The 23,289-nt window shown below is 45.1% G+C and overlaps 1 long non-coding RNA gene across 1 annotated transcript in view; it reads right to left on the bottom strand.

Annotated features, from left to right (window-relative positions):
* The window catches only part of LOC108514805 (uncharacterized), a 35,372-nt gene extending 14,786 nt beyond the window's left edge, over nt 1–20,586 (bottom strand). Inside the window, exons 1-2 of the long non-coding RNA XR_001881341.1 lie at nt 20,221–20,586; nt 19,381–19,422 (exon numbers count right to left, since the gene is read on the bottom strand). This is a non-coding gene — a long non-coding RNA (uncharacterized LOC108514805). The remainder of the gene's footprint in view (nt 1–19,380; nt 19,423–20,220) is intronic.
* Nucleotides 20,587–23,289: the final 2,703 nt, after the last annotated feature.

The following is a 23,289-nucleotide window of genomic DNA, read 5'->3' as shown; positions in this document are numbered from 1 at the left end:
ATAATAAAGGCTACAGGAATTGGGATATGGTTCTGGTTTCTAGAATTTACCTGAAAAACTAGGATGCCTTTGATCATCCATATTTCTAGGAAGCCCTCTGACTATCCATATGTGGCTGCTTTTTTATACATACAGTACTCATGCAAAGTAAACAGAAAAATAAGAGTAAATCGCAATTTCCAGGTCACAGTTTACAGTGTAACTGGCAACTATGTGGTAGAGTTCAGTGGACCTGCCGGAGTCCTTGTGTATGCCCCAGACATAGGCACACACGTACAGAGCTCAGGAAAAGCTGCCCAAGAAAATGACAGTCTTTTTTTTCTTTTTCTTTTTTTAAGGAACCTTTCATGGATCTAGAACTAACTGGGCACATAATGGGTAAGGTCAAACACTGAAACTTTTTTTTTTGTTCACTTAAAATTTCTGGCTGGGAATGTGGTGGCTCAGGCCTGTAACCCCAGCACTTTGGGATGCCGAGGTGGGTGGAGCACCTGAGGCCAGGGGTTCAACACCAGCTTGGCCAACGTGGCAAAACCCCATCTCTACTAAAAATACAGAAATTAGCCAGGCGTGGTGGTGGGCGCCTGTAATCCCAGCTACTTGGGAGGCTGAGGCAGAAGAATTGTTTGAACCCGGGAGGTGGAGGCTGCAGTGAGTCAAGATCACGCCACCGTACTCCAGCCTGGGTGACAGAGCAAGACTCTGTCTCCAGAAAAAAAAAAAAAAAAAAAAAAAAAAAAAAAAAGTTAAAATTTCATGTTCAGAAAGCAAGAGACATGATGCTATTTTCTCCAATTCTGAAAGCTCCCAGTGGTCACAGCATCGTTAGCCACGTGTAACATGTGCATCCAGGCAACTGAATGATTAACTGTCACCAGACTTCTCCATGGCCTTACTCGAACTGAGTAAGCTGGTAGTATTTCCTAAGAGTTGTCACTCAGTTGTGAAAACATAGAGAGCTTTTTGTTTTTTGGAAAATCCTGATCAGTCGAAATGACCGGGTGGTCAGCCTTGCCCATCTTGTGGCTACTTAGATAAAGGCTTCTTTTCCCAGGCAAGGAGAGAGATGATAGTTAACTTGCTTTTTAGACTGAAGTCATCGCTATTCACTGGTGTAATGAATAAGCTAGACATTTTTTTTTTAAACCTCCTTTCAAAAGCAACACTACATTTTTCTCTTCTCTGGAAATGAACAGAACATGTCATAATTTTTTAAACATCCATCAGTGCCCATGAAAAAATTTTTGAAAAATCATCTGAGCCTCACTTGTTCATTGCCTACAATATCAGTCAATGGCTTAGTGCTCTTAATTCATCAGGTCAAACAGAATCTCAAAACATCATTTAAAAGCTTCCTTCCTTTCCATGTCTCAGGGTATCTGTAATGGATAATTTTGGTGTGCTGAAATCAGATGACTGACCAAGGCCCATAACTGTGATCACAGGTAAAACGTTTTTCTGCTTTGCCAAAACTCCGAGTTTCCTTTGCTCTCTATGTCAAACTGAAAGAGCCCTCCCAGACCCGGGGCCAGGTGGAGAGGCCACTCACACCCGCCCGGTGCAGGACTGCCTTGTATGGCCTCACCGGGGCACGGTTCCCGGGGCGGTGACTCAGCTCTGGAGGACCACCTGCTGCGTGGGGGTTGCTGCCTAGCAGGTCATTGCCAGTCACGAGGGCAGAGAGACCCAAAGGATCAGAGAACAGCTCCGAGCAGGTCAAGGGCAGTGCCAGAAGGAAAGCCTTTGTTTACAGAAGGAAAGATCCTGCACCTTGTGGTGAGGCATTAAAGAGTAGAGGGGCTTTGCACCTGCATCCTAAGCCTCTTGGTTCGCCACTAGGCCGCACAGCCTCAGGGAGGAAACCACTGGGAATACCATCACAGAAAATGAAGGTGGGCCGCAGGGCACCTCCCACTCTCAAAGGGAAAAGACGGCCCTGGATCATCTTTCTAAAACACCACTTTGATGAAGTCGCCATGGTTTTCTAAAGTAATAAATGGCAGCCACTACCTACAAGATAACAGAGTGCATTTGAAACCTTTCTACCACCTAACTCCAACCCACCTTCAGGGCATTCGCTCCACTTCCTTAGATAAAGCCTCTGCTCGGGCTAAGATGTTCTGTCTCCGCTGCCCCCACTCTGCAGGCTTTCTCCTCCCGCTGGCTGGAGCAGAGAATGGGGGAGCCGTTAGGAGCCACAGACACTGAGCTATTCCACATGGAATTCTTTTTATTGTTTGATCTATTTCACATGTACAAAGCTTTGACCTTCCAATTCTAAGAATTCCTACCTAGAACTGGTAGGTTTATCTAAGAACCTCCTGGGACCGATTCTGGCACATGTCTCTTCTGAACTCACAGAGCTTGTGCCTTAACAATTTAGAGTCAGCTGACTTTGCTGTCCTTTCTAATGTGTTAAGTTTCAGTCCGTGACAAACACTGACAAGATGTGTACCTCATCAGTCACTGTAAAGGGAAAGGACATGGCCCCTGCGGCAGAGGTCCACAGTCACACAGACGACAGAAACGTGCCCATTGCCTTCCAGTGTATGTCACAAACGCGTATTTGACAAGGGACAGCAGAGACTCTGCAGGTGGTGAGTTTTGCATGCAGCACCACAGAAGTCTTCATTGGGGAGCTCCAGGCTGGATTTTAAAGGAAAAGCCGAATTTTAAGGGAAGAACAGGTTAAACACCAAAGGAAAATGGGGAGAAATGTTTCAAGGAACATGTATACTAAACAACACAGTGCATTCTCTCCAGCTCTGCAGCTCGGGGTTCCAGGGCCGGGGGTCCCACAAGGTTGGGAGGAGAAGCAGGCCTTATCACGAAGGGCTATGCAGGACAGGCCGAGTGTGTACGACGTTGGAGGTGGAATGACAGGGTTATGCCCTGTGGAAGGGGCCGACTGTAGGACTGCTCGGAATTGGGAGTTTGACAGGGGAGAGGCACTTTCACAGACATTATCTGGTTTCATCACCACCCCTTCTTCAGCCATATATTTGGCGATTAATTACGCACTTGTGACATGTTCCTTTCTGCTCTCTGTTCCCTGATGCCTCCTGCTTTTTTGTCTTGTCCCCAGCTGGGCTATCCGTTCCTGGTGGCCACAGAACAATACCTTCTTTAATGGCTCCCACAGTGACCAGCACGTGTCTTAAACTCAGAGCAGGTCAATCAAACTCCTTTTAATTGAAATTTTAGGATGTGCTTTTGCCACACTCTCAAGTAAGTAATTAAATTCATCAGCAAATACCAAGTCCTAAAATAATGAATGGTACTTAGGAAACATATAAAGAGTGGTAGAAAACTAGCTGGGCTGGGGTCATCCTGTGGAGGCCCTGGACGGCCCGGCTAAATAGCACTTGGAACTCTTCTGTAGAAGTGTTTTGATAAAGAAATGAGGTGACTGAAGCTATGCTTAATAAAAGATGAACTTAGCAGTAAGATGGGCCGGAGGGAGACAGTTGCTGTGGTGGTAGAAAGAAGAGGTGAAGAAGTGTTGTCAGTGCAGTGAGAGCATTTGCTACCATCTGAACCAGCACGCAGCGCCGTTCCTTTAGGGCCCCTTGAGCTTAACAGAGTTCTTTTCTGACATCCGTCGCACTTAGGAAGATCGCATGGTGATGCTGGCTTTTATTCTCCCTCCCTTTCTTCCTTCTAATAATTAGCAAGCAACAGTTATCTGCCAGACACTGTGTTATTACACAAGGGAGAGAGAGATGAAAGGCAGTCTCTACTCTGATGCCTCGTGGGAGACGAAGAAAAGTAGCTGGTTAAAACGCAGCGTGTTGAATTCTCTGATATGCCCTCCCTCCTTCTCTCTCTTCCTTCTGGCCAGTCTGTCTTCCCTTCCTTTCTTTTTCTTCCAAAAAAAGGATCTGAAGCATAATGAAAGAAGTCAGCTAGGAATGGGGAAGAGGGAAGCTAATCTAATACGGGGGTTCCCTGGAGGCACCTGAGATGACTCTCGGATGAGCAGTGTCAGCCAGACGAAACCAGAAGGAAGAGAGAAGAGCTGTGTGCAGACACAGGCTGGGGCAGAGGAGTGGGCTCAGCGGCCTCCTGGGACATGAGCTGGAACCCGGAAAATGAGGAGCCTTGAAAGAGGGAAAGACGATGACATCTATGCTTTAGAAGGATCGGTCTGGAGTCAGCAGAAGGGCTTATTGGAAGGTAGTGACTCTGGAGTCAAAGAGATGGCAAAGTACAGATTTGAGAGATGCCACAAGAGACGCGTTAAGCCCTGGAGCTGGAATGATATGCACACTGAGAGGGTGAGGGAGTGAGGTCCTTACTAAAGACCTTTAAAATGAGTTTATTTCACCCAGAAGCTCCAGCAAGGGAGACACACACTGCCTCGTGCTGGCCACAAGGTGGCAGCCTCGCACTGCCATTCTAGCAGAAAATGCGTCTCACCCTCACCAGGGCTCACCACCACGTGGGCAGAGCCACTCAAAAAAATCCCACCCCGGGGACCACAGCTCTCTAAGCTTGCCCCATAAACACGCTTTTCTCCCACAGAAAGCCTCCACAGAAGCAATGAAAAAGTCGGTTGATCTGGGGAGAGAAGCATAAAAGCTCGTGCTCTTCAGAGAGCTTTGGGCTGTTTCAGGGTGGCGGCTGGGCCTTCTGACAACTGCGAAGAGATTGAGACGATACAGGCTGGGGACCAAGGGGTTCAATAAAGGGCGTCATCCCCAACAAGAACCAACTCGTGGAGAGTTCGGGCCCCATGGCTAAGTCTGACCCGACGCTGGCGAATGCCGCTGAGGACCCTGAAAACCTGCGGGGACCCCGTCCCCAGGCCAGCAACAGCCACCACCCAGGGCCCCTGGTCTCTGTCAGGCAATGCAGTACATCTGAGGGAGGCTGGGCCGCAGATTCCACGTGTAGCTGGGAGGGGTCGCTGCGTCTGGCAAGGCAAGGGCTGCTGTCTAAACTTCCAAGGGAATGATGTGGGCACCCCAGGAAGAAGGGACGGCCTGACCCCGCTCCATAGGTGAGGGCATGGGGAGCCCATCCCACTGTAGCCTCGTGGCCTATCACCACTCTGACGGGCTTACTGTGATTTTCAGCCACTTGCTGTTTGCCACCCAGAGGCAAAGCGGCTGCAAGAGGTAGGAGAAAGCAAGAGACTCCCTCACGTGGAACACAGCATCCACTGCGATCCCAGAAAAGACAAATCCCCTTGCAGGCACTTCAGTCCACACAGCAGTCCTGGGACGAGGGTCCTGTTACCATCCCCATTTCACAGTGAGGAAACCGAGGCACAAAGCATGAAGTAACTCGAATGTGCCCAGATGCTAGAAAGGAGCAGAGCTGGAGTTTAGGCCCAGACAGCCTGACCTCAGAGCTTGTGCGCTACCTGCTGCCTGGTACAGTCCACAGAGAGAGGGCCAGTGCCCGGCCCAGAACCACATGCCCTGGGGCTGGAGACAGGTCGGGGCAGCTGAAAGGTGGAGGCGCCCTCTCCAGCACTTCTTCCTCACCCCTTGCGGCTTTCTCCCGTGCTCCAACTGCCACCACTTGCTTGGGCAGCCAAGCATGACAAACTGGCCAGCCACCAAGCAGGACTTTCCAAAGGAGGAGTAAAAACCCTTGTATGAATACACTCTTCTTGCCACACACAAACGCCCTTCCTTCCACCTTCAAAGGTGATTCTGAGACTGCCCGTTTTTATCTTTGCTTCAGTTGTGCTTGATTTACAGCCCCCTGAGGTTTTTTTTTTTGGACGGAGTCTTGCTCTGTCACCCAGGCTGGAGTGCAGTGGCACGACCTCAGCTCACTGCAACCTCTGCCTCCCGGGTTCAAGTGATTCTCCTGCCTCAGCCTCAGCCTCCCAAGTAGCTGGGATTACAGGCACCTGCCACCACACCTGGCTAACTTTTTTTGTCTTTTCAGTAGAGACAGAGTTTCACCATGTTAAGCCAGGCTGGTGGTGAACTCTTAACCTCAAGTGATCTGCCCACCTAGGCCTCCCAAAGTGCTGGGACTACAGGCATGAGCCACCGTGCCCGGCCTCCCTGAGGTTTTTAACTAACATTGCTAGTGGTTTAAGTTGGGCACTGACAAGTGTTAGAACCTAATTGCAGAGGTCACATTGTTTGAACACCGGAACTTCAAGGCGTGCTTGAACCACCTGATCAAAGGAGAAGGGACTGAGGACCAACAGGAGTGGGGCTTAAGGCATCCTCCTGCTCCGGTTTCCTGTGAACCCGCTCCTCTGAGGAAAGGAATAGTCCCTGGCCACAGAAGACACAGGATCCTCCTGGGGGTCCTCCTTGGTCACGTCACACTTTCAGACTGCGTGGTGGGACACTGACCACTGAGCCCACAGACGTGGGTTTGAAAGCTACGCCTTCAAATCAGCAACTCCCTTTCCTCGAGAATATTTTAGTGTGTAATATAGATGTTTACACACTGAATTAAAGCACCTGCCACTGAATCCTCCTGCTGGAATTATGGGGGGTGGGAGGAGATGGAAAAAAATCAATGTTTCAAAGCAGTCCTGATGTGCTAAAAATATCTCTCACTTCTCCTTTCATCTGTCTGGTCATTGTCCCAGACGCAAGCTCAGCACAGCCTCGCCCGTACAACATGTCGAATCGCTGTCTACCTCCACTTCTTAATCGGACAAAGAGAGAATATTCTTTTTTTTTTTTTTTTTTTTTCCCTTCCTCAGACATTAGTCCAAGATTACAGACTAGGATATAGCAACCTATTATTCAAGAACAGCTTTTAAAGGTAGCTGCTTCAGACTGGCACTTTGGGAAAACTTTGAAAGTAGACTCCCTTTTAAAAAAAAAAAAAATGCTTATTTTAACTATAGATTGGTGATAACGATTCAACCGCAGAGATCCAGCTACCTGTTGGCACAGAAATCCCTAACGCTACTTTCAAGCAAATAAGATCTTGTAAGGGGAAACTCCTGCAAAATGCACCTTGTGAACAAGCTGCTCGCACCTCCTCTTGCAGCTGCAAAGATATTCTACTCTATTGCTTAACCCGTGACCTTGAAAAAAACTCCACCTTTCCTGCCAGCAGCTCTGCTGCATCCACCTGTCCCTACAGGTAGTAAAAGATTAGATGGAACAGAACCACGTTTACACAACACACTTCCGAGCTTCTCTTCCTTCTAGCCCCTGCCCCACCCCCACTCCAAGGCCAAAGTTCATTTCTTCCTGCAGGCTTCACTCTTTAGAATTAACCAACACTGTGCTTTTCATCCTGCTCAACACCAGTCCTTTGGCCTCACAATGCTCGCCTGTGTGGAACACGCTGCAGCCACCAAGTCATCTGCTTTAGACCCAGCTTCATGTCAAGTCCTGTTATGGTCCCTTAGGCATATTGTCATGCTCCTGGGCACCTGAAAACTGACAACTGGTTTCAGATTTCTTACAGTTTGCTTTTCTAGTTTATCTTTATTTATTCCCCTCACAGTGACATTCACAGGAAGTAGTGGCAGGCAGTCTCTTGGGGACAGGTCTGTCCCGAATACCTGGGGGGATGCCCTGGCCAGGGGAAATTCACAGGGGCCCATCAAGAGATTCCAGGAGATGGAGTTTGAGACCAGCCTGGCCAACATGGTAAAATCCCATCTCTACTAAAAATGTAAAAATCAGCCAGTCGTGGTGGTACGCACCTATAATCTCAGCTACTCGGGAAACTGTGGCAGAATTGCTTGAACCCGGGAGGCAGAGGTTGCAGTGAGCCGAGCTCATGCTACTGCACTCCAGCCTGGGCAACAGAGCAAGACTCTGTCTCAAAAAAAAAAAAAAAAAGAAAGAAAGAAAGAAAGAAAAAAAGACATTCCAGAAGACTTCTGAAATGGAAGTGGCCACCACGCAGCTGCACCTGCCACCCTGCTACCTCCTTCCCCACTCCAGGACCTTTGAAATGTGCTGCTCTCTCTATGCTGAGAGCTCTCACCCCTACCCCCTGCACCCACACATTCCTGCTCATCCCTGTGCTGGGACCTTGGAAATCACCACCTCAGGGAACCACTGGGAAGGAGGTCCTTTTCATCTGAGTGCCTTCCCCTCAGGGCATGATTTTTCTTGGGTCATTTTTTTTTTTTTTTTTTTTTTGGTGTGTGTTTACTTAGGTTCCGCGATGACAGAGACCATGCTTGTGTTTTCATCACTATCATCTTCACCTCACTGCCAACCAGCGCATGGCACACAGTAGGTGCTCAAGAAAGGTTTACTGAATAAATGGATGAACAATGACGTCAGCCTACTTTGACCTCTTGAGTTCCTCTGATCTCTGAATGTTTTGGAGAAAGGACCTTTAACAGCATCTCCCATCTCTTCCTGGCCTTGCCGCCCCACCCAGTAAAACCATAATACTTGCTGGTATAGCCTCTTCCTGCAAATAAAAGTATAAAAGGAGTTCAGAATGGACACTCCAAACAAAGGGATTTATGACCTTGGTCTCATGTTCCATTGTGATGATAAAATTCACTTTTCTATGAAATTACAAATTCCTCCCTTCAACAACATTGCCAGAGGTCCCCAGAACAAAGCAAAACTGGGTATTCAGAATTTTTTAAGTTTAGGAAATGGTGCCTGGAATCTCTCTTTCTCCCTCCTCTGGTTGCATTCTATTCCTCAGGTTATGTGCTTATGAAATTCGTATCTTGCTCTGTGCCCAAAGATGCTTCCAGCTCGCTTGCTTCCCCCGCTCCCCGCAGGCCTGCAGAGAGCACCGCCCCAGTCTGCTATTAAGATCTGCTCAACTGTTTAATTGCACAGCCCGTCCCAGCAGCAACCTCTCCACAGCCTCTCACTTGCCAACCAACTGGCCGCCCACTCACATTCTCTTGCTGGCTTGCTCACTGCCCAAACACACACCCCTCCCCCAGTTCATCTCTTACCCACTAACACCACGACGATCTGACTTACCTGATTTGATTTGCTGACACACTTTACCTGAAGCCCCACCCACCCCCCTCCACTTTTCCAGAGTTCTACCCACAAGAAAAGAAGGAAAGCAGCCGGCCTGGTCTGAATACAAAAGATTTACTGTCAACACCTTGAAACTTGGAAAGGGTCCATTACATGCCAGCATCAGGCTTTTGGTGGAAAAGCGCGGTGGTGGGGATGGTAGGAAGATGCTAAGAAGAAAAGACGAAAGCGAAGAGGAAGATGAAAATCCATCAATCCTTCCTCTGAGTCTAGTTGGCCAGGACAAGGACGACACAGGACTTTTGTGAAAGATTCTGGAAATATATCAGAGAGATGCCTTGAGAATATCCACATGGCAGTACATAGGGCATAAGATCTGGGTTTCAAGACCTGAGCCTGAGTCCTGGCTTTCCACCGCTAACCACGTCCCTGCCATCAGGGCAGGCTGATGTTTCCTGGTACAACAGGGATGCAGAAATCTATTTCCCAGAGTTGCTGGATTAAATGAGGTCATGTATGTGAAAGCATCTTGTAAACTGTGAACACTAGACATGGTATACATTAGTTTTTGGTGTTACCCAGTAGGTCATTTCTCTCTCTCAAGCACTTATTGTCTATCATGTGTCCAGGTGTTTATCCAAAAGTAAACACCAACCAATCATGGCATCATGTTTTTTTGTTTTGTTTTGTTTTTTTGCTTTGAGATAGAGTCTCGCTCTGTTACCCAGGTTGGAGTGCAGTGGCGCAATCTCTGCTTACTGCAACCTCTGCCTCCTGGGTTCAAGCAATTCTCCTGCCCCAGCCTCCCGAGTAGCTGGGACTACAGGTGCATGCCACCACACCCAGCTAATTTTAGTATTTTTAGTAGATGGGGTTTCACCATGTTAGCCAGGATGGTCTTGATCTCCTGACCTTGTGATCCACCTGCCTCGGCCTCCCAAAGTCCTGGGATTACAGGCGTGAGCCACCCTGTCCAGCCCCAGTCATGGCTTTTAAGGGGTCAATGCAAGCCAGCGAAGATGGACAAAAAATAGGAATTATAGAACATAGTATGACACATATACAACTGGGTAAGCAGAGGGGGCTGTGGAAGCACCCAAGGGGCACCTAGCCCAACCCTCAGGAATCAGCACAGGCTGCCTGGAGGAGGTTTCATCTGAACAGTGCTCTGAAGGGACAGTAGCCATTGGCTAGGAAAAGGGAAGGAAGAGCTTCCAGGCAGAGGGAAAGCATGAGGGGCTTCGTTTGGCTGCACCGGAGATCAACGAACAATGGTAAGGATGGGGGGAGTCCTGAGAGATAAGACCAGATCATGAAGGGTGTCCTGAGCCCTGTCAAGACATTATGAGGTCAACCAAGCAACAATAACATCATAAGACAACAGGTTTCTTTCTGGGTCCTGACAGTGTACTTAAGTCATAGGGCTTGAACTTACTGGATGGCATTAATGAGCTTCTGTTCATGTCTAATAATGAAAAAAGGGGGTTCTATCATGGGCTATGCCACATTTGTTTTTCTTGGTAGTTAGGACAGCTGCTTTGTTAATTGCCTTTTTGGAACATACCCTCCTATACCCACAGCACAACTGCTTGAGTCATGGGGGCAGGGTGTGGTAATCTGCACTATGCATGAGCTGTAGCCAGGTGATCCAGCACAAAGGTGCCCAGCTGTGGGGAATACGTGCATTCTTCCCTAACACATTAAAACCACCACCAAAGAAAACTGGCTGAATAAAACTGAGTGGCCCCAAGGATAAAAACACCTCCAACACGAGTCATTCATTTATGAAAAGTGAATAGGATACAAATTAAAAGCTTGGGCACAGGAGCCAGACTGCTGTGACTTGAATCCTGGCTCCTCCATTTCCAACTTCCCCAGCCTCAGTTGTCTATCTGTAAAATGGGTCTCATGGTAGGATCTGTCACACAGGATTGTGTATTAAAAGAGATAATCGAATCAAGTATTTGGCACAGTGCCTGGCACATGGAGTTCTCAATACCTGGTGTTGGTGGTGGTTCTATTTGTTGTTTTTCTATTGTAGCAATGCTGAATCCAGTCTGCTCCCACCTATAATTTACATGATGGAAGAATTAGAGACTTGAACACAGAAATGAATTATCTCTGTTAACCCTAACCCCAGAACACTGAGGCCACAGGAAATACAACCGCAGTGACCTGGACTTCTGCATTAGTCATGGTCAGTACATATTAGGTCACGGCTAGTCTACGCTTTGTCACATGGTGGTGACATTCCAGTTTCATATGAGAGGGCTCTCAGTTAAGTAAGTGCACTACAAATGCACACTGGGAAACACCCGTGGTCTATCTAAAACATTGTTCCAGTGCCCCCTTGTTTTTTGTTTTGCTTTTTTTTTTTAATCCCAGAGAAAATACCATAGAATATTTCATTAGACCTTTTTATTCAAGATCCATCTTAAAAAGTTGAGGCTGCACCTCAGATATCTTTTATTTTCTTTTTTTTTTGAGACAGAGTCTCACTCTGTCACCCAGGCTGGAGTGCAGTGGTCGGATCTCAGCTCACTGCAAGCTCTGCATCCCGGGTTTATGCCATTCTCCTGCCTCAGCCTCCCCAGTAGCTGGGACTACAGGCGCCGCCACCTCGCCCGGCTAGTTTTTTGTAGTTTTTAGTAGAGACGGGGTTTCACGGTGTTAGCCAGGATGGTCTCGATCTCCTGACCTCGTGATCCGCCCGTCTCGGCCTCCCAAAGTGCTGGGATTACAGGCTTGAGCCACCGCGCCCGGCCTAGATCTCTTTTATTTTCATTACTAACTTGTTACATGACCCCTACTGCCTGTGAATATATCCAAAGATTTTTCTGTTTTAATCTGAACTCACTTTGAAGCTATTTATATGTTTGGCATAGTAACACGATGGAGATAATAAATGCCATGCAGGTCTGACTCCGCTTTGAAAGCAGGTTTCTTAGTGACACCTTCCTCAGGATTCCCTGAGCTAACTTTATGGGATCTGGTAAGTAACTTCATATTCACTCCATAGAGTTTATGATCTCACAATCATTTCCTGCAGATCTAGCCTGGAAGCTAAATTTTAAAACTAGCTGCGGATTTAGAAGATGATTCATAAGCTCTGTGCATACCATGGTTATGACTGGTGGAAGGCAAAGATTCTTACATTAGTCTTCTTTACATTTTAACAGCAAGGAAAATAACAGGTTAGAGGAGTACTTTGTATCTACCCTCCCTTGCTTCCGGCAAATTAATTAAAGCCAAATAAATTGCAACACTTTGAAATCTGTGTCTCTGTAACATTAAAGACAGCCCTGGGCTGGGAGAGATGAACGTGGTAGGGCACCTCCGGGCCAGCTTCCCAGTGGAGCAGTGGTATTGGAGAGGTGGACAACGTGGGGAGGCTCAGGGAGCTGTATCTTCAGAGGCAGAGAACAACACGGTGCATCAGGCAAGCAACAAGCTCTTTTTGCAGCAAGAGGGGAGTGTGGCAGGAGAAAAACTCAGGTTATTTTATTTTTTTCTGAAAACCACTTGCTGAAATAGAATGCCTCTTTTGAATACTGACGTCACGAGACTATCAATTTAGGTTATATTAAATTTTTTCAGGATAGCTATCCTTAAATTTCAAAGCATTTATTGGCCAGGCTTCTAACGTGCGATAGCATAATTCACTAGGAAGCAGGGAATTTAGAATCGAGGTGACACGGGATCCACAGAGTGAGTCTCTGGGGTAGAGGCGGGAATACGCTCAGTAAGGCAGCGGGTCAGCCCTAAGGCTGCCCAGGCGTGAGGCCTCCTCTGCAGGGTCTCACGGGTGCCTTCTCCTGCCTTTTCCTGGAGCCATATCTAACGACTTTAAAATGTTAACCCTGGGTCTGTTCTGGTGAACTTCATCAATGTTTGTAACATCCTGGAAATTATTTATTCCAAGAAGCTGGAAATAAAAAAAGATCTTCCCAGATTTCTGAAATGGGGTGGATCCTGACCTACATTCAGTGTTCTAGATTAAAATCACAGATTTTGGATAGAGAAAAAAAATATTCTCTGCAATCTAATAAAACCAACTTTTTTTTTTTCTTTGGAGACAGAGTCTTGCTCCATGGCCCAGGCTAGAGTGCAGTAGCACGATCTCGGCTTGCTGCAACCTCTGCCTGTCGGGTTCAACTGATTCTCCTGCCTCCTGCCCCAGTCTCCCAAGTAGCAGGGATTACAGGCATGTGCCATGATGCCCAGCTAGGTTTTTGTATTTTTAGTAGAGATGGGGTCTTGCCATGTTGCCCAGGCTGGACTTGAACTCCTGACCTCAGGTGAGCAGACCATCTTGGCCTCCCAAAGTGTTGGGATTACAGGCATAAGCCATCATGCCTGGCCAAAACCAACATATTTTATGGATAGGAAATTGAGGCTTAGATGGGGGGAAAAAAAACATTACACAGATTAAACCACAGCTAATGTCAAGTGGTGACCAAAGGCGAATCTTTTATTGCAGGCTGCGGGTTTTTCCATGTGGCTGGTTGTATGCTGCACCAAGCAGCAGACACAGTAGGCCAGTTTCCTGTGCAGACCCAGTTGCAATCCCATCTCTAAGCCAGGATGCTATTAGGTCTCAACAACCCATGGGAATTTAGGGTGCTCACGATTTAGGCTGGGAAGAGGTGACTAAGCTCCTTGGTCTAAGGTCTATGCAACTGGCCACTCACTCTGGACCAGGGATATTCAATGCCAGACAGCGGTAGGGCTGGTCTGGGGCGACAAGCCAGATCCTGGGCAAAGCAGCTTTTCTGCTAAGGGTTCCCTGGCAGAGCACGACGATGGCCACTTGGGAATGTGATCTGACAGTGACAGAAGTCTTCTTTCAAAGCCCATTCCTAGGGCCTGCCGTTTCCCCAGCACTGTGTCCCAGGAAGCCCCCTTGCTAGCCATATTTATAAACGACTAAAACATGTTTTGGAAAGTAGTTTTTCTTGGTATTTAGTGTGTTGTTTACTCTCTTACTGTACTAATAATATAAATTGCTGAAGGCTTCCTGGAAATCAAAACTACGAATTAGAGAAAAATAGGGTTAGAGAATGATAGTCCACTTTGAAATTCAAATAATGATTTGAGAGGTTTAAGAATTATTATGTGAATAGATGGTAAAGTGACAGAATATTAATTATAGAATCTAGCCAGTGTATTTTTCATAATAAAATGTTGGAAAAAGGTATTATCACATCGTCTGTGGTTACCAATATCCAACAAGTTCATGGGCTCCTACCGCTGGATATAACAGCAAAAAGTCTTGAAACATAAATTAAATATGGAAATTAATAGGGAAAGATACATGACTCGATACATGACTCAATACATGATGGGGGATTTACTCTGTGGAACAAACTCCATTTGGATCTTTTTTCACACCTTTAAAAAAAAAAAAAAAAAAAGACACAGGGTCTTGCTCTGTTGCCTAGGCTGGAATGCAATAGCATGATCATAGCTACAGCCTCAAACTTCTGGGCTGAAGCAATCCTCCCACCACCTCAGCCTCCCAAGCAGCTAGGACTACAGACACATGCTACCATGCCTGGCTACTTTTTTAATTTTTTGGTAGAGGTGGGGTCTCACTATGTTACCCAGGCTGGTCTTGAACTCCTAGCCTCAAGCGATTTTTCCACCGTAGCCCTGCAAAGCACTAAGACTACAGTTGTGAGCCACTGGGCCTGGCTACATCTTACGTCTAATTTGGTGAGTTTAATGTTAAAAATGAAATAATTATTTTTTTAATTAGATGAATATTTTCTAACTTCTGGGTAGGAAGGAATTCCTAGGCCTGAGGTAACAGAAGTTATACGGGAAAAAAATAAAATCATTTACTCCACTACATAAAATATAAAGGTTCTCATGGGAACACATGGACACAGGGAGGGGAACATCACACACCAGGGCCTGTCGGTGGGTCGGGGGCTATGGGAGGGATAGCATTAGGAGAAATACCTAATGTAGATGACGGGTTGATGGGTGCAGCAAACCACCATGGCACGTGTATACCTGTGTAACAAACCTGCACGTTCTGCACATGTATCCCAGAACTTACAGTATTGTAATAATAATAATAATAAAGGTTCTGTATTTCCAATAAAGTATAAGCAAAATTAAAAGTCAAAGAAGCTGGGAAAAATATTTGCCTCAAATATCTTACACATACACACACACACACACCCTTATAAATATATCATAGAAACAGTCACACCCTAATAGAAAAGTTGATAATGGACATGAACAGAACATTTACAAAAGAAAACAACAGGCTGATACACACATGAAGAAAGTTCAATGTTACTGGTAGAGATGAAAACATGCCACATGCCTGACATGGAGTGAAACATTCATTAAATAGCTTCTGAGTAGATGAACCAAAAAGAATGTAACCTTTTTGTCTAAAGATAAAAAAGAGAGAACACTCAATGCTGATGAAGATATGGGGAGAAGGATATTTCACACATTGCTAAAATGTGTAGAACTTGGTTCAAGCTTTCTAGAAAACAACTTAGCAAGGTATATCAAGAATCTTACACTTAACCTCCTTTTACCCAAGAAATTCACTGTAAGGAATCTCTCCTAAAGAAATCATTAAAAATATGCCCAAGATTCATGTATTTAAAAGGTTAATTACTGTAATATAAAAATAGTTTTAAAACTGGAAGCAAATTAGACACTCCCAAATTAGAGAATTAGCACCATTAGAAATATTTTAGAGGCATTTTAAAGCATAGGGAGAACATGCCTGTTTTAAAAGTGGTATTGAAAGTGTCTATACAGGCTGGGCATGGTGTCTTACACCTGTAATCCCAGCACTTTGGGAGTCTGAAGTGGGAGGATCACCTGAGGTCAGGAGTTTGAGACCAGCCTGACCAACAAGGTGAAACCCTGTCTCTACTGAAAATCAAAATTAACTGGTGTGGTGGTGCGTGCCTGTAATCCCAGCTAATTGGGAGGCTGAGGCAGGAGAATCGCTTGAACCCGGGAAGCAGAGGTTGCAGTGAGCCAAGATTGCGCCATTGCACTCCAGCTTGGGCAACAAGAGTGAAACTCCATCTCATAAATACATGAATGAATGAATGAATGAACCTATACAGAATTATGCTGATTCTGCAAATTGTGTGTATGTAGGAAAGTGCTGGAAGGAAACATACAAAACCCTAATAGAGCTTTGAGGATTAGAGGTAATATGTGGAATCTAAAATAGTCAAATATAGTCCATAGAAACACAGTGGTGGTTGGGGGGGATGGGGAGATGTGGGTCAAAGGGTATAAAGCTGGAATGATGTCAGATGAATACATCTGTAGTATAGCATGAGGACCACAGTGAAGATACTGAATATTTCTAAGTACATTTTAGGTTGGCTTACCCATGCACAAAAAGGTAACTGTGAGATGGTACACTCATAGCTTGAGTGCAAGTTATTATTTTGCTATGCACATGTTGTATCAAACCAGCAGGTTGACACCTTAAATATATACAGTAAAAAAAAGGTTTTATTACAAATGAGTAAGAATAAAATGAAAAACACCATATAAAAAATTAGAATTGTGATCCCCTGCTTTGGAGACAGGTCTTCACTCAAGTCCTTATCCATGTGGCCCAACTCCCCATTGGCTCTGTCTCTGCCACTGACTCTGTCTCTGTGTACTGACATGTCTGAATGCCACCTGTCCCCCCTCACACCTGGGCCCCACCTGTGCCCCCTCACACCTGGGCTTCCTCTTGGACTGCATTTTGTGGTGAATGATGCCACTTGATAACAGTGGCCAATCTGCCTGCATCACCCTCCCCCGTTTCTCCCCCAAATCCATCACCACGTGTGTCCTGACCAAAGCTTTCCATTTGGTCCCCTTGCCTCAATGGCCTGTCCCCCACCCCCTCAAATCACTCTCTTCACTGCAGCCCACCTGGCCTTTCTGAAGTGCACGTCTGACTTTGTCAGGCTTCTGGGTGGAAATCTTCAGGCTAGCAAGGCGCCAGTGGCATTCAGACCTGTTCCAAGCACTGCCGAGTCTGCATCTCCCATCACCCCTTCCCCACACACACAGGTCTGTGCCTCTGGCCAGGCTGTCCCACCTGCCTCCCATCCAGCTAACTCGGCCAAGACTGTCCATTGAGTCAATTGTGACTTTGCCTCCACTGGAAGCTGTGCGGGGTGGAGGTTGAGTGTCACAAGCCCTGCACATGCTGTTTTTATGCTCCCATGGCACTCACCACACACTGTGACTTTGTTTCTGTATCTTTGTCTCCTCTACCAGACTGTGAGCACCTAGCCAAGTAGGCCCTCAGGGTTTGTAGAATGAATGAATAAATGTTTCCACCACCCCAGGAGACTTAATCTGCTTTCATCCTGAAAGAGGTATCAAACCAAGATTTTGTAGCTTCCCCCAGTTAGCTGCTGAAGTATTTTATCATCCTCACAAGTGAGACAGTCATCCTTGTGTATTAATCACCCAGCAAATTCATGTATTATATGTTGTCTGTCATGACACTATCGCTGGTTTTATTTGAACTTACTTATTCGTGCTAAGTCTATCACAGGAACGTTACTCATATCACTAAACACAACAATCATCTCAAGTACTGAGCACCAGACAGTGCGGAAGGCCCCAAGAATACAAGGATAAACCAGACTGTTACTACTTAAAGGCCATTAGCAAGAAATCCTCTAGCCTTGTGTGGAATAAAACTCTCAGTTGCCTTATCTTTTCCTGGAAGGGCGTGTAATTTCTGTTGCTTGTGTATCAGCTTTTCACAATTGTCCAAAATCTTTTTTCAAGTGTGACTCAAACAGGACACAATGATGAATCTGACGAACACTAAGTCTTGTTTTCTTACCCTTCTGTGTCATATTCCTTTTAATATACCCAAGAATCATGACTATTTTTTTCCCACAACAGCCTCACAGCATTGACTTAAGTTTAGCTGATGAGTGATAAAGGCTGCATTTTTTTTTAAAAATGATGTTTCTTTTGTACTCAACCATGCTATTTTAAATCTATCCCTACTACATTTCTTCTGCTAATGTAGAATCATTATTATGCTTTGTTATAATTGTTACGAATTATACTTCTGGAGTTGAGATGATTTTGAGTCCTACCTAATGTGGTAGCGTGCACAATAGAAAAATGAAAAGAGATTTCCTAGTTTTATATTGTGCAAAAGGCATAGACAAATATACGTATGAAAACTCTGCCCAACTGCTTAAAGTTGAGTCTTCAGCCCTCTACCTGAATTCACAACGTACTTTACAAATTCTCGTGGCTAAATGTTGAGGGATTCTGGGCTATCAGTTTGGAGGTTCTGGTATTAACCATGCTCTTTATTTATTATTAGTCATGTATTTTCCCCACCCTTTGTCTTTGGCTTTGCACCCCCACCTAGCAACCACAGTGACTTCTTTTTGACCTGGATGGCTCGTCTTTTTAAATAACAGTGTTTCCTGGGAAGGTTAAGAACAGCAGAGTCACAGTGAGGGCTTAGTCCAGGGCAGCCTTCTTAACGTGGGGTACATGGATGTGCTTCTTTGGGTCTGTAAATGGGCAGGCAAATGTTTGCATACAGGTGTGGGAAAAGGATTCATGGCTTCCATCATAATCTCAAAGGGATCTAGCACCCTGGAAAGGTTAACAACTCTTAACTCCCAGGCATTTGGACACAGCACAGCATAGCACACTGAATAAACAGCCTCAGTATGCCTGACTCAACCTTTTACTAAGCCACCTCCCAAGAGAGCAAGAAATTCTCTAGTAATTATACACCAACCATCTTCTGGAAGACAACTACGCTCACCGCTATACCACCAACACGCCAAACATCCTTTGAATAATTAAGATCATAATTTGAGGGTGTGATTTTGTTGGGGGGGGGGGCAGTCCAGCATATGTGACATTATATAGAGGCCATAATCTAACACTTTAAGTATCAAAACTATCTTTTCTCAGTTTCTACTTTTATCCATGTTTAACACACTTTCTTTGTCCTCTTCTGATACTTTTAGCTGATTTGATAACATTGGTTGAAAACCAAAACATCATGAATCACAAGTTTCTCTCCGTATTAACATTTTGTTAGTAGCTCAAAGCACAAGCCTTTCATTAACTGTTGATAATTATATTATTTTTGCCAGAATACACTGGTGCCTTTTATACTTGTGTTTAAATAGCATTACAAATATCATTTTGGTGTACGTATGTCAAAACCGAAACTGCCTTTATGTCAATATGCTGCAAAAATCTATCAGAATATATCTTAATTCTTAACTTTCATTGTTGTCTGTGGGTTGTCTTGTATAATTATTATCACATCCACAGTATTTTCTGTAGGTAAATATGAAATGTATTATAAACGTACCAGGGGGAAAATGCTCTTTAATAAGCCTTTCCCTAAACAAAGCACCATTTCGGCGTTTAGAAGCAAGAACTAGTGAAATCAGAAATTGCTGTCACATATACTCACCTGTGAATGGTCGTACAAAGGATCCCAAGCGCAGGACTTGTCCTGGAAGCAGAGGATCGGATTCCACCAGGAAAACAGGCAAGTAGAAACGCCAATTGCCAGCGCTCCCTTTCCCTAGCTCATCTTATTTGTAGGCACACAGATTTTGGAATCCTCCAGGACTAACAATAAAAACCACACTAGGTTGTTTTCCTAATTCCTGTGAAATGAGTCAGTAGGTCAAACAACTTATCCACTCCAGAGAGAGAACAATTCCTTGAGCTACACTCCCTGTTTCCAGTAACCCTATTCCCCCTCTGTGCCCCTGGATAAAAGTGCTGCCAATAATGCATGGAGAGCCCACCGGGTTCTGAATGAGACGCATCGTAGAGATTGCCAGAAAGTTAGCTGCCTTCATGGGACAGTTTCCCTTATGAATAATTAGGAAGAAAAAAGTCCAGTTAAGAGTAACATGAGGATCGAGTTTCTTCATTTAAAGAGTCAGCATAACTTTTTCTCTGTTGAGACTGTTTATCTCTTTCATACAGGAGGACTGAATGATGCTGACAATAAATATAGAAAAGCGATAACTGTACCTTTAAAAGCCCCTACAAACCACTTCCTTCTGTAAAACACCCTTTCCTCCTCCAAAGGTCTAGTATATTCACAAGATTCACTGATTATTCAATGAATCCATATTCTTAAAAATCCTTCACAGCTGTCTGTGCATCCTACCGTTCCATGCTCTGTATCATATAAAGCAGAAGGTATTGAAGAGCTTGCTAGCCGTCATTTAAATCCATGACTCAAGACGACCAACACTGGGTTACCAATAATCTTCAGAAGCTACCACCTACTCACCGAGTGTAACATTTCTTGTAGTGAGCGACCTCTGCATAGGAAATCACCAGCTCCTGGCAATGAATCCATACTTCCAAGAACTCACACATTCAGGCAAATATATGGACATACATCTCTAAATATAGATACAGAGAGGTCTGCCGTGACAGTTCAGTAGGAAACTGGAAATACTTTTGCTTTCTGTATCGATAGTACTTTCTTTCCTTTTTAAAGAGAAGGTTTCGTTTTGATCTTGAGAAATTCTGATAAAACCACCAACTGAAAACCTGCCATTATAAAGGAGGGATTTCACAACGTTCATTCCAAAAAACTGTGGCTATTCATTTCTGTAAGTGATTCACTGCAGAAGAATCGCTGTTTGGGGTGGAGGGAGCATTGATTTTAGAAGCCAGCCTGCCCTCTGAGAAGTGAACAGGAACCTCCGAGATAGCAGCCACGTGCCTTCTGACCCCCAGCCCTGCTCCCTGAATCACCACCCCTCGAGATGACATGCAGTGACCAATTTCCTCTTAAAACTGCCTTCTGTACAAAAACCCTATGATCCACGCACCCTGTGTCTAATCCTCTGCAATGGGGCCAGTCTGCAGATCCGTCTGGGCGGGCTGCGGTAGCATTCTCCACCTGCCAACACTCAGTTGCTGGTGAGTAACCAGCATACGGACACTCACTTCCTGTGAGTATTTCTGAAAAAGCTTATGATATTTCCTTTAAAAAAAAAAAAAATAGGAGGAAAGCCACTCGGGGAGGAGAAGCAACTTCAACAAGCAAAGCTAAAAGCATGCAACGTGATCACTGTTGACCAGACACGCCTAATTTTAATTTGGTTTCTCAACCCCTGTGTAATTAAGACAGCCCAAAGAGAACAGCATCAAGGGGTGGGGGGGAAAAAAAGACATTTCACAAATGCTTAGACCTTCGCTGCGCGTGACCAGAAAAGTAATTTTAAGATTCGAGCGAACCAATCTGAGGCTGGTTGGAGCATTAACCCTTCAAGGAAAGAGAAAGAGTTATTTTTGTTTGTCCCCAAATTTCAAATACGGAATTCATCTTCCTTACCAGGAACTGAGATGCCAAAAATCAGCCTCTAAATATCATCCCCTGGGGTTGTGAGATGGAAAAACTGTTTCAGATTTGTCCATCACAGGGGCAGAAAAATACCTATTTATGAGACCCAGCCACATTAACAGAACAGCCGACATGGTGTTCACACTCAGGCAGCCCTTTGAAAACTGGCCACTAAGGCTCAAATGTGACATTTTGTATTTCTCTAGGCTGTAGCCAAACCTGTTAATTTATGTCAGAGAGGAGAGCAGCATTTCTTGACAACTGGGCAAAATGAGTAAGAAAAATTGCTTTCATCCCACCTTACAGAGTATCAATGGTGACAAAGCTCACTTTCTGAGATCGATAGGTGTTTTGCTGAAAGAAAGTTTTTTCAGAGCCTGTCCTTCAGCTTTAGGCTGTGAATGTGCTTCCAACTTGGGGCCTCCATGTGCTGCACGGTGGGGAGGGGGGCTCTTGAAGGAGGAGGGAGGAAAATATAAACTTCTACTTAATGGGCACTGAAAAATAAACCAAATCACCCAAATTCACACCTGTATTTATCACACAATCCATGGAAGCCCTTAACCTGTAACACGGCAGCACTTTGCCACTTAGACCCCAACTCTTTTAGTTCACATTTTTGGATACTCAAGATAAATATGAAAAAAATATAAAAACATCATCTGTGATTTATACTCTGGAAGGGAATTTTCATTTTTTTTGAGATGGGGTCTCACTCTTGTCCCCCAGGCTGGAGTACAGTGGTGCGATCCTGGCTCTCAGAAGCCTCAGCTTCCTGGGATGTGATACGCTTTTATCATCTTTACCAAACTGATATTTTAACAAGAAGAGTATGGAAAGCATTTGCCTGATACACATAATTGATTGATGGATTTTAGAGGCAGGGTCTGACTTCATTTCATCCCAGCCTCCGGAGTAGCTGAAACTACAGGTAAGTGCCACCATACCCAGCTAATATTTTTTGGTAGAGATGACGCCTTGCTCTGTTGCCCAGGGTGGTCTGTAACTCCTGGCCTTTAGCGACTCTCCTACCTTGGCCTCCTAGAGCACTGGGGTTACAGGCATGAACCACTCTGCCCAGCCTGCATGATGTAATCTCCAAATTGAGGGTGAGTAAAAGGTAGCACCTATAACTAGAGGTAAATTTTTAATTTAAAACAACTACGCTACACAATAAGTCATCTCAGCCCTTGCCCATGAAACCTTATGAACCTCCTCAATAGAAAAATAGGAATATTCTGTGATAGGGTCAAAGGAACAGGAACCCTTTACATGGAGAGTACTTTTAAATAGCTACCATTTTTAAAACTCCCATTGATACCAAGCTCAGCAAAAGAAAAAGCAGTGATTACAGGCCTGACCACTACTCAGTGATTAGAATATCCACTCTTCTCTCTTACTCAGAAGGAAGCCTCCGTCTCCCACTATGCAGGTATACACACAAGTTCCCAGCTCTCAGTGTTTCTGTGCAATTTGTTCCTGTTTCAGACGGCTTTCCAGGAAAGTTCCTCTTAAGTCCTGGGTGGCCACTGCAGAGGTTTTAAAAAGAGGAAAAGTCGAGCAAAACAAAAAGATCATGAAATAGAAGCTTGGGGAGTGGGCAGCAAAGAGAACATGAATCTAACAGATGCAGCAGTTGCAAAAAAGCAACTGCTTTTAAAGGAGTTTCCTTTAGAAACTCCTGTTAATTTGGGGACCTAAAGGGAGCTGTTTCTAAGGCTGGAATTCTCAATAGAGAACATGATGAAACCATGGAGGCTGTCCAGGTCCTTGCTATGCTGTGGACACCTTTCAAGAGTTATAGAGTCCACCCTCTCCAAACAAAGTAAAACCCCATGACAAATGTCCTTCACGTTTAACATTTACTCAGTTCTCTTTTAAACAAAGAAATGGAGAGCGCTCTTTCGTGGCACTTTTATAGGCAGGGGGAAGAGTGGTCTCACAACCGAAGGGCACCAGCCACTGAGAAGTCCTAAGGCTATGTTTGAGTTCTGGCTCATCTTT

The sequence above is a fragment of the Rhinopithecus bieti genome, unplaced genomic scaffold, assembly GCF_001698545.2.
Source record: "Rhinopithecus bieti isolate Rb0 unplaced genomic scaffold, ASM169854v2 scaffold_34313, whole genome shotgun sequence".
NCBI lineage: Eukaryota > Metazoa > Chordata > Mammalia > Primates > Cercopithecidae > Rhinopithecus > Rhinopithecus bieti.
This window is presented reverse-complemented; position numbering and strand designations above follow the sequence as displayed.